A 12,683-nucleotide genomic window follows, 5' to 3' on the forward strand; every position below is an offset into this window, starting at 1 on the left:
TGTCTGTCTGTCTGTCTATCTATCTATCTATCTATCTATCTATCTATCTATCTATCTATCTATCATCATCATCATCATCATCATCATCTATCTACCTACCTTTCTTTATCTATCAATCAATTGATCTATCATCTATTGTCTATCTTTTTTTTCCCTTAACCATGGCAGAAGTTCTTGATCCAAATTTCTCTTCCTGCAAAAGATAGGTTTACTCATTGTCATAAAATAAGAATGCTCCAGAATGGCTTCTTGCCACAAACATAAAGACATATCTTTCTATTATACCTGAGTCTAGTGGTCTGCCTCTCCATCCTCTATCTATTTATCTATCCATCTGTCAATTCAAACTTTTGTTCAGCCCAGCCATTCAACCCTACTGGCTAACATTTATCCTTTATCTTTTGCCTCTTCGCGTCCAGTCTAAAATAGGACCTATGGCTTCCTTCCAAGGAGGCTTCATTCAGCTTGCTCTCAGCCAAACAGTGGTCTAAATTTGGAACCCCACAAGATTTTGAGAATGTCTTTCAACCTTTGGGTGATTATCTGAACTCCATCCAAACCTTCATGCTTGAAGACTCTGCTATTGTTAATTATGGCTCCTGTTCACTGCTGGCCAGTCACCTGGCTATTTTCCTTTTGCCTGGGAAATGACCTTGTACAAATTCCCTGGATTGTTTAAAACCAGCTGCATGGCAGAGGCTGGTTGATGATGGGTGAACCAAAGAAGGTGCATAGCTTTCAGTTCGGCCTTCCTTGGACCAGGGCCCAAAGCTCCCGGCTTTGCACAAACTCGTGTGCCATTCAACTGATATGCCATTTTCCTAACAGTTGTTTATGATATAGTCTTAGCCACAAAAGCCTCACGAGAACTTTGAGGCAGAAAGCACAGGGATGGATGTGGTCAAGGCAGCAGAGGGACCGGGGCTGCCCCTCCCCCATCACTGGTGTAGCTTTGGTTTGTTGGTTTGATTTTAATACATCCCAAATGAATTTAGTTCCCTTTACACTGAATTTTAGTTGGGGAGTTGAGAAAGAGCTTTTATTTAATTTTTTTTTCTTTTTTCTTTTTTTAATAAGGCAGTATGCTCTTTTATAAGAGAAAACAACAAAACAGGTTTGGCAAGGGCTGGATTTTCAGTTTTGGAGTTTCCCACACTATCTATGAAAGGCCTTGGCAAGGGCAGCCCATGACGATTTAGGTTGAAAAGGGTAAAAATAACATTTACACTTATGTAGAGCTTTATACTTTGTCTTTTCAACAATCGCTGATCGCATACATAATCTCTGCTAGGCCGTGTGCTGGAGAAACAAAGGAACAAAGCAAGGTCCTTACTCTCAGGGAGCTCACAGCTTAGTAGAAGGTAATCACCACTGATGGAAGCAGATGGGACAACCCACTGTTCATGCTCCCATAACCATGTGACTTCACAGGGGAGAGCGGGGAGGGGGCAATTCTGTTAGGTTGAGGGTGGGGCCGTTAGAAAAGTAGGACCAAATTGTTATAAAATATTTAAACTTGAAAGGAACTTAGGTTTTATATAATCTTACATATTCATTTTAAAGAGGAAAGTACTTCATCCCAGATGTGCGGTGACTTGCCCAAGATCATGCAGCTAGGTTACCAGTGAAGTGGGTCTAGGGTGCTAGTCTTCAAGTTCTCAGGGCAGTGGATTTTTCTCCCTCCGAAACAGTATCTCACATCCTCAGGAAAGGACCACTTCGATGGGGCACTAGACCATTGCTGGCGAAGACCCCACTTCCTCCTCTGCCCTGCATGCAGGGCTAATTCAAGGCCAACAGGGCCTCTAGCCTTTACTCCCTGTCTTTTGTGTGATGACCACTGCTTTGAGGCTCAGGGCCTCTCCAGGAAATCAGATATTCTCACGTACTATAAAGTGTTATTGACTTCATTTTGTATCCTCTCTCAGGGTATAGCATTTAGTGAAAGGTCTTAGGAAGAGTAGCTAGTAGTAGACTTTCAGGCATTTCATACAGATATATTTGAGGGCAGGAGTTTTCTTGGTCACCCTACACCTAAGACCACTCACTAGCTCTAGTTTTAGGGGCAGTGAAATTGTGGGGGAAATACCTCTGCTTTGTTGTCAGAACCATTTCTTAGAAGTACACAGGAAATCCACACCATTGCTCCCAGGTGAAACTAGGTAGAGTTGTTACTGGTGTTTGACAGAAGACCCAGACCAGTGACATGCATGTCAAGGTCACGCAGCTGGTATGAGACTTCAGTGCTCATGCTTCCTGGTGGAGTAATGGCTTCCTTCTCACCAGCCTCTGAATCAGTGCAGACACCCACAGGTGCTGTTGGAACTGTGAGGCCTGGGAACCAGGTTTGAAGGCAGAGGCTCTCTGCGTGACTGTGCAAATCTATCACTCTCTGTGTTCTAGGTGCTGCCTCACCTGCATTGGTCTCAAAATAATAACAACAACAAATAATCAAAAGTATTTCTACACCCCCTCTCCCATCCTTTCACCACTTGACAAGTACTTTATGTTGTGGGCCTATTCTGCTATTTAATTCCTGGTTGCTTTTTGGCTCTATCTGAAGAATATTAGCTCCTAAGACAGGTGTGTGTGATGTGTGTGTGTATGTGTGTGTGTGTGTGCGTGTGTGCGTGCGCGCACTAATTTCTATAGGTCAACGTACTAAACCAGTAAAGTTCCACAATTTGATCCAGGCATCTGGGTTTGTTAATGTTTGGATTTGAAGGCTCGAATCCCAGAATATTTGAGACGAATAGTTTTCCAACTTGTTTGAAGTCGTAGAAGCTCACACGTGTTAATTTCTATAGGTCAACGTACTAAACCTATATAAAGTTCCACAATTTGATCCAGGCATCTGAGTTTGTTAATGTTTGGATTTGAAGGCTCAAATCCCAGAATATTTGAGACTAATAGTTTTCCAACTTGTTTGAAGTCGTAGAAGCTTTTTTCATCTAGTGGTTAGAGATGGGGGATGCTGCTAACCATCCTGTAGTACGTGGGACAGCCCTCATGGTTGAGAAACCCTGGGCTATGATAGAATAATGGAATGTATCTTTCCCCTAGAGGTGATGATACTTGTACTGCTTGCCTTCTGCCATGGACTCTGCTAAGTTGGGGATCAACATCTTGCTGTACAGTACAATATAAAGCTACAAGAGGAAAATCAACCAGTCTAAGAAATAAAAGTCCTTGAATACTTTAAAAAATATGACATTGACAAAATCATATTAAAACAACAGGAACTATATAAAATGAAATAACTCTTAATCCCATTACTTAACTAAATCATTTCCATGTGTACTTAGAATGTGAGGCCTTCATAACCATCCAAATCCTAAACTTATTAGTAAACATTCACTTGATTTTAGGAAAATGGCTGCGTAATCCTAGAGAACTAACAAAGTGTATTCTAGAATCCTCCTCACAAATCTACCAAATAAAAAAATGAACTGAAACTTAGATTAATTGGATCCCTGGCTAGTTTGTACCATTATAATCTTGTTTAACGGTAAAGGTAGAAATGGCAAGAAAAATAAATTCATGAAGGGATTTAACCGTGAAAGAAATTTCCAGGGTGTTTTCTGGGGTCAGTAGAGATTCCCATACCCCCTGTAGATACTGGAACAATCTGGTTTATGATATAAATGAAGCTCCTTGTGGTGCTTCCTTTTTCCTGGACAGATTTAGCTTGACTTTGCCAAAGCAGGAAAGTAAACCCAGAAAAAATGGCATCTGCATGAGGGACTGTGGGAGAAATGTTGCAAAAATGTTTTCTGGAGTTCCAAATTAATTGCCTGGAAACATCAATACATGAGATATTCTAATTAATAGGGTTTTATTGCAAAACACCCTGTATATGAGTTGGAGGCGTGACAAGGATGAAGCGGACATACACTCTAGCACGTACCTTTTATGGAGGCTAGAGTTTACTGCAAGGAGCTCATGGAATCCATCCTCAGCAGAGCATCCTGGGAGGTGCTCGGCGGGGGGATGTTTGATGAAGGTGGCCTCTATGATTCCTCTCTCCCCCAAGCATGCTCAGATTGTGGCAAAAGAATTCTGCTTTTTGAGGAGGAGGTCCGAGGAGGTCAAGGAAAGCCCTGAGTGATGGTTTGGCAATCCTCTGTTTTAAAGAGTAAATTGTTATTTTATTTTGTTAGAGAATTTGAAATCCACAGAAAATTGAATAAATAAAAACACCGTCATGAACTATAAAGAACGCTAGGTGTTCCTCAACTAGATTTTCCAACGGCCATCATCTTGCTGCACCATCTCCGTGTCGCTTTCTCTATATAAAGATTGCCTTTGTGCCAAACCACCCAAATCATTCCTAAATAGGCTGAAAACATCATGACGCTTTGCTCACCACATACTTTAGCATGCGTCTCCCAGGAAAGAGAGAATTCTCACACACAACCACACTGTTAACGGATGTAAGGAAAGTAACACAAATTTAATATTATCACTCAACAAAAAGTCCATTCTCAAATATTCTCAATTGTCCCAACAATGTCCTGTATAACTTTGTGAGAATCTGGAAGATTGTTAAAAGGCGATTATCTTTTTCTCTCTTTTCTTTCTCTTTCATTTCTAAGACTTAAGACCAGGATGCGTTCTGAAGTCTTAAAAGACACTTTTGATTCTTGAGAGCTAAGAGTAGTGGTTCTCAAACTTTTTGATCTCTTACTTCATAAAAATTATTGAGGAACCCTCAGTAGTTTTGTTTATTCAGGTTATATTTATTGGTATTTACTAAGGCAGAAATTAAAATAGAGGAAATTTTAAAATATTCATTAGCTCATTTAATAGTAACAATAATACACCCATTACATGTTATCCTAAATAACATGTTTTTTTAAAAAAGGACTATATTTTCAAAAAAATTAATGTGGAGGGTGGCTTTTTGTTTTCTTTTTGCAAATCTCTTTCATTTGTGGCTTAGAAGACAGGTGACATTCTCATACCGGCTCTTATATTTGGTCTGTCGCAATACACCATTTTGCTTAAAGTATATTCGGCAGGAATTTCATACAGATATGTAGTTAGAAAAAGGAGTATTTTACTAGTTGTTTCAGATAACTTACTATTCTTTGATAGTTCGCCAAAGCGTAACAGTGGTAGTTTCTTGAAGGTTAATGCAATGTGGAATGTGAAGCCTTATCAATGAAATTTTTGTGCTCTGTGAAATTAAGATCTAGTGATCTTGCACTTTCAATAATTTTTATTCATGCATTGAAATACATCTTTTTTCCTACCTTGGTTTTTTGGGAATATATGAGTTCACCAAGTCATGAAAATTTTCCAAATGTTGAGTCGTCTTATTAAAAAATCACATTCATCAATCACTAACCTCACCTCATCAGAAATGTCTCTAAGTATTGGAAAGCTATCAAGCTCATGGTGTATACAAGTTTTCCAATATTTTTATTTTTTCTTGAAAATTCCAATTTTACCATTGTCAACAAATACTGATGGTTGCTTCTTTTTAAATGACAGGCTCATTTTCTTCATTTTCAAGAAAATGTCTGTCAAATACTCAAATCTAAATACGCATAGTATTATGTCTAGTCATTCTTTCAGGTAAAAGTGGTTGGTGCTCCATGAACCACACAGATAGTTCAGCTCAAGCTCAAATAATCACACAGGTGCTTTTCTTTGAGACGACCATTGTCCTTGTTTGTAGCAAAGTGTTTCATGAATGTATACACTCTATTTTGTCATACTAAATATTATAAAGACATATACTCTGAAGTTAAAATTAAGTAACATTATGACTTTTCTTTTTCTCCACCAAGGATATTCTAAAAAGAAATGCGCATTTTGTCCCCCTACAATACAAGTACATGTGGTTGAAAGATTTTGCCAATGAGTAGTTTGGTGCTACTTCCTTGATTTAAGTCATCAGCAATTTTATCCACTATTGCTAATGTACCATCACTGCAAATGCCAACATAGTTGGTCCAAATAAAACATGAGATATTTAAAAATTATTCAAAGCTTTGAATATTTCAGTACTACTTGTGTTTATTGCCAAGCACTCATGTAAAACATCTTTGATCATTAGTTGGTGCTAATACCAGGCAAATTCAAGAAAAACTATAAGTCTAGTCATATCTATAGGCTCATCTATAACAAAACGAAAGTGCAATTCTGCAGATGAGATATGAACTCAATTTTCATGTTTACAGCTAAATAATTTGTCAAGTTATTATAGTTTTGGAAAGTGGCAGTGTCATGATTTCTTTATCCAAAATTTCATCCAGCAGGCATTCAGCAAATGTCAAATGTAGAAGCTTTAATAAAGTCTATTATTGTGTTCCCTTCTCTAGCCAATGCTTTAGACACTGAATCTCAAAATGATGCCACCGTTTAACTGACACCAGAATGCTATTCAACAATGTTCTGTTGCATAAGACACGACGATTGAGGTTATAAATTATTGTCATCTATAAAACTGAAAAAGATAGCTTTCATTATATTTTTATTTTTTAATTACAAATTTTCCAGTTTCTTCAGAGTAGTTTCTTTGTTCCATGAGTCAAAGAACTCTCCGATATGTCAAGTTTACCTTTTTTAGCATTTAATGATAGACAGTACAGTTGTGGGTTGAGATGACTTTTGGATTGCCCCCAGGGGTGCAAGCTGGTTGCCAGTGGAGCCAACCATGTGATTAGATGGTTGAGTTAGAACTTTCGATCTCATATCCCCATACCTTTTCCCCCCAGAAGAGAGAGAGGCTAGAGATTGAATACAATCCCCAGTGGTAACTGATTTAATCGGTCATGCTTATGTGATGAAGGTTCCATAAAAAACCCCAAAGGTCTGAGATTAAAGAGCTTCTGAGCTTGTGAATACATGGAGATTAAGGGAGAGTGGTTTTCTCAGTGGGGGGCATGCAGGCTCTGTGCCCTTTCCCCATACTTTGCCCTGTTCATCTCTTCTGGCTCTTCTTGAGTTACATATTTTTATAATAAATTAGTAATCTGGTTAGTAAATGTTTCTCTGAATTCTGTGAGCCTCTCTAGCAAATAAATCAAACCCAAGGAGGAGGTTGTGGGAACCTCAAACTATAACTGGTAGGTCAGAAGCACAGATGACAAACTCAACTTGTAATTGGCATCCGAAATGCGTGTGTGTGTGCGGGGGGAGTCTTGTGGGACTGAACCTTTAACCTGTGGGGTTGTTCCCGAACTAAATGAAGGTCCACCCACCAAATGTGCAGCAAAGCCAAACCCTGAACATCAAGGTCAGCAATGAAGGAAATAAAGATGTTTATTTATGGGGCTTTAAGAAAAGAGAATGGGAAGCTCTTGCTTAAAATCCAAACTTTCCGCTGGCTTTTAATCAAGAGTTTTAAAAGGAAAGATTGATGGTTAGGGGTTACGGGGAGCAGTCTGGTAGGCAGAAATGCTAAGGTGCAGGTTTAGATTGGAGAGCATTGGAACTTGGCTGTGTATGTTAAGACATGGTAAGGGACTTCAGCACTGGATCTTCTTGCACAGAGGACCCTTTGCTTCTGAAAGAGTTCTGATGTTCAGGTTCTGGTCATGTCCCGGTCCTTTCGATCCATGAGGAGGGGGCAGGTCTTAGAGGGGTCAGGTCTGGGTGCAGTTGGAGGTCAAAGTTCTCTCCTCTGTACATGCTTCAGCTGCATGACTTGTGATTTTGGTCAGATGTCTCTGAAAAGCAACTCAGTATCTTATTAGAAAGAGGATAGGGCCATTTTGAGTTGGTTCTGTGGTTGTAGGATATGACCTTGTCCTTAAGTATATGATGTTGGAATAGTTTTGAATTGTAGACATTCAGCTGGTGTCACAGAATTGTGACATCATCCCATCCCCAGTATGTTGTAATTGGGTTTTGGAATCATAGGTTTAAATAACTTATTTTTCGTCTGGCATTTATTTGTTTCGTTTCCTCATCTGAAATGCCTGTTTGTAGAAATCTTCCTTGTTATTTAAATTGCAATTGTAATTAGCAATTTTGCTAAATTTGCTCAGCCTTTTGAAGCAAAATTAAATGTTCCTTACCCTGTATTTACATAATATTTTGTTCATGCTACTAATATAGCATCTGTCCAGTTGTCTTTTTCTACAATTGTACGTTTGTCTTGCACAGTCCGAGACAGATACCAGTGACCACCTGTGATGACTACTTAAATTTAAGCTAACTAAAACTGAATAAAATTAGAAATTAATTTCATTAGTCGTACTTTCCTCTTCAGGGATTCAAGAGCCCCATATTACTAGTGGCTACCATATTGAATAGCACAGATATGAATTTCCATCATTGCGGAGAAACTGAATTACCTCATAGTAAGGACTGTTCATCTTTGTGTCACCAGGATTTTCACAGTGTTTGAAAAGGAATAAACACTTACATTTTTCCAAACATGAATCCATTTATCAGGGCCATGTCAAGGAGATAGGGCTCATGTGCACATACAATGTCAGTATGTGCAGTGTAGAACCAAAACCAGCTGGTAAGTTAAAAAGTCAGGATGTTGGGAAAAGACTATAAAACACGAGAGCCTCTTGGGATGGTAACGATGAGAGCATGACCAGGGAGTTAGATGCTGGATGAGTCAGCAATTCAGGGCCAAAAACCAGACAAAGATTTGTCTGATAAAATGTGGACAAGGATTTTCCTGGACAGGTGTTGTCTGCACCCTCGTTAAATGATTAAGGATCTTCAAGCTGCTCTAAGGGCATGGCTTCTGTCAAATGGGAGACGATGGCCCCTAATCATTTGGGAAATGAAACTGGACAAAATATAAATGTAGGTTTTGGATGTAAAATGTATAAATTATAAACCACATACACACTGGAAACTATACAGGTCTGGGTCGAAAACGTCCTGCTATCAGGAAGTTCACATTCTTGATAGAGAAACACACATATAGATGACTAGATAGAATAATACAACAATGCTATTATTAACATGAAAAGGTGGAGCCTGTTGGTAAGAATAATTAATAGTGCTGTTTTTTATTTACTTATTTTTATTTTTTAAAATTTTTTAGGTGAGGCAACCCTTGGTTGATCTCACAGATTGCAAGGACTTTGTCAGTTTACAATCCCTTATTTTAAGCCTACAGCACCTGGTCTTCCTAGGTGGTCTCCCATCCAAGTACTAACCACGACCAACCCTGCTTAGCTTCCGAGATCAGATGGGATCGGGCTTGTTCAGGGTAGCATGGCCATAGACAATAGTGCTGTTTTTTATGGTCACATTTTTCCAAACATGAATCCACCATTCGCATAGTACAGTGTGGGTATGGAGATATTTGTCAGATAGAGGAATATATCACCTCTTAATGAACATGTTTACTTTTAATTCTTGTAATCTGAGCCTTACCTCCTCATTACAGTTTGCTAAAATGCCTCCAAATTACCAACGCTAGAACAACTTTACCTCTGAATATTTGGACAACTTTCCTTTCATCGGTAGACAATCATTCAATAAACGTTGGTGGAGCATCTCCTGGACACGCTACAAACTGCTGGGTGTTTTGGAAGATGACATGTAGGTCCTTGCCTCAGATAGCTTAGAATTTGAACAAGAATAATGCGCTTAAAAATATTGCCACCAATCTAATAGAATGTACATGAAATATCAGATGAATGGTATAGACACTAAGTACTAGGCCGGTTCAGAGGAGGGAGGGATATTTTCCAGCCGGTGCAATCCAGCTGTTGTGATTAATCAGCTTGAGGATGCCCAGGGGGATGGGGGCTGGGTCTGTTTTCTGAGGCCCTTACTGTTTATTAAGCCATTCCAGGAGTAAGGAAACTGACCCCAGTGAAAAAGTTCCAGTCTGGCTTCTTCTTTTCTAGAAACATGCTGGCAAGTGGACTCCTTATTGTAATTCAATGAACAGCAGCTTGAAACAACTGTCACAGCAGATTGTGTCCTGTTTTTTTTTTTTTTTTTTTTTTAAGCTTCTCCTGGATATGAATAAGATCCTTTGGGAACCTGCAAAAATTTCTTAAGGTCACAAAAGTACCATTCTGTTGTCTAATTCTTGTATATTACAAAAGGTCTCCTTATTAATTGTGTACTTGGGAAAAATCTGGATTCTCATAATTTATTTATAATTCATGGTAATACGAAGTAAAATCTGAATCTGAATTTCAATTTTGTCACTAGCCAGCAGTGTCACCTTGGAGAATTCAGTCTCTCTGGTCTTTCCTCATTTTTTCCCCCTCACAGATTTCTCCTTTTAATCCAAGTATGTAAGTGTCAAATAACATCACACTTGACTGGTTGATCCAATAATTAGCATTCAGCTTAATAAGATCCAAGATCTCTTGTTTAATTATATATTTTTTCTTGATCAGATAATTCTTTCTGTTCCCTTTGAGTATAGATTATATTTTACTACCTCAAAAATAATTACCTCAAGAAGGGAGACAATCAAACCTCCATTGGGAACACCTAAAATAAGGCCTGCATTTTTAAATATTCATAGGAAGATACTCCACTTAAGTTTACTGTCTATCATGGCTGTAGAGAGATACAGGTTTTGGGGTGCTGAAACATTGTTCAGTTGTTCATTTATTCCTTCTCCAGGGCTCTTTCTCTAGTTATATAGATCTTAGTTTCTGATCTGTTTTATTTTCTTTCTCCCTGAATAACTTCTTTTTTAAAAATACTTTATTTTTTTTTAAGAGCAGGTCTAGGTTTACAGCAAAATTGAAAGCAAGGTACAGAGATTTTCTGTCTACACCCTGTCTCTACACATGCGCAGCCTCCCCCATTATCAACATCCCCATCCGAGTGGTACATTTGTTATAATAGATGAACCTACACTGACATGTCATAATCACACAAAGTCCTTAGTTTACATTAGGGTTCATTCTTGATGTTGTACATTCTATGGGTTTGGACAAATGTATAATGACATGTACCATCATTATAGTATCCTATAGATTAGTTTCGATGCCCTAAAAATCCTCTGTACTCCACTTGTTCATCCCTCCCCCCACCCCCAGCTCCTGGCAACCACTGATCTTTTTATTGTCTCCATAGTTTTGCCTTTTCCAGAATGTCATATAGTTGGAAACATACTGTGTATAATCTTTTCAGATTGGCTTCTTTCACTTCGTAATATTCATTTAAGGTCTCTCCATGTCTTTTCATGGCTTGATAGTTTGTTTCTTTTAGCACTGAATAATTCATCTTCTGAATATACCACAGTTTATTTATCTATTCACCTACCGAAGAATACCTTGGTTGCTTCCAAGTTTCAGCAATTATGGATAAAGCTGCTATAAACATCTGAGCAGGTTTTGTGTAGACATAAATTTTCAGCTTCTTTGGATAAATCCCAAGGAGTGTGATTTGTTGGTTCATATGGTAAGGGCATATTTAATTTTGTAAGAAACTGCCAAACTGTCTTCCAAAATGCATTCCCTCCAGCAGTGAATGAGAGTTTCTGTTGTTGCACATCCTGGCCAACATTTGGTGGTGTCAGCATCCTAGATTTTGGTCATTCCCATAAGTGTATAGTGGATCCTCATTATTATTGTAGGGAAGGCCGGAGTTGAGACTTGCAGTCGGCCACTTTTCAGATAAAGTTCTGAAAACTATTTTGCCCCGGAGAGTAGGACTTCATTATGGAGATTGCACTGGGTGTATTTTTTAAGGGTTAATTTTCCTCTCCTGCTAGAGCCAGGACAGGATCTTCCTTGACTCTTCACAGTGAGACCCTGGTGGAATGCCTGGAGATAAAAATCCATGAAAGTGTAAGGGGTCCCTCTGAGACTATGCACCCACAAGTTTCTCACTCTCAAGCTGGTGCACACTCAGCCTTGAGCAATTCATTAAAATTACCATTTAAGTGTTCCTACTAGCTTATGACTTTTGCAGCTTCTGTTCCAGGTAAGCAAATCTTGGCTATTAGTCTCTGAATTTGCCTTTCTCTTCAGATTTCTTGTGTTAAAAGTATATACATTGACTATTGTATTTGAATGGACCCACCATTCGAAATGAGCTGGATTTTGCATATGTGTTTTTCTCAAATGCAAATCAATTTTGACTCTAAAATTACACTTGGTTTTCAAGCCTTCTCTTTAAGTGTCTAGGGAAACATTGAGAACAGAAGAAAGGATGAGCTTTGCATTACATTTTGAATTTAGTGATTTTTTCCAGGTTCCGTTTTATTTCTTGAGCTTATGACAACAAGTTTTTGTATTTTCAGAGGGGCACTATGAAAAATCTTATAATTCCTTTTACCTGTAATTCGTAGTTTATGTCTGAAATTGAGAAATAGGAAGAAAGTTTTCTGTTGCTTTAGGGTCCCCCGCTCCCCAATGGGAGATCAGAACATTTGGTGGTAAAATCTGTCCATTTATTCTGCTATTTTTCCATGGATTAGACTTATTCGAGGGACACTTAAGTGACTGACCTATTACCAAATCAAAATGGAAGGAAGAATACTGCCTCTTTCTGTTCAGGTCGGTGCTGGCTCATGGGACCTGGGGGATTTCATGTTCCTCCCCTCAGACCATGGAGGTCTGTGTGTTGTAGACATGTGTGCTGCAGCTGCGTTTGTTAAACTGGACGGCCATCCTTAAGGGCACAGCCACGCAATCTACAGTCAACCAGCACCATGTATGGTGTATCTTACAGCAAATCATTAAAAAATACTTTAATGATATCAATTTTTATTACATTATATT

General features: G+C 38.7%; 1 long non-coding RNA gene and 1 other non-coding gene across 2 annotated transcripts in view; one reads left to right on the forward strand and one right to left on the reverse strand.

The window, feature by feature from the left end:
• The window catches only part of LOC112479636, an 89,467-nt gene that overhangs the window by 16,239 nt on the left and 60,545 nt on the right, over positions 1-12,683 (forward strand). The window lies entirely within an intron of this gene.
• On the reverse strand, positions 9,089-9,207 carry LOC112479638. Its single transcript, XR_003046253.1, has one exon. It is a non-coding gene; the product is annotated as a 5S ribosomal RNA (ribosomal RNA).

This window comes from Pteropus alecto, unplaced genomic scaffold (genome assembly GCF_000325575.1).
Source record: "Pteropus alecto unplaced genomic scaffold, ASM32557v1 scaffold394, whole genome shotgun sequence".
NCBI lineage: Eukaryota > Metazoa > Chordata > Mammalia > Chiroptera > Pteropodidae > Pteropus > Pteropus alecto.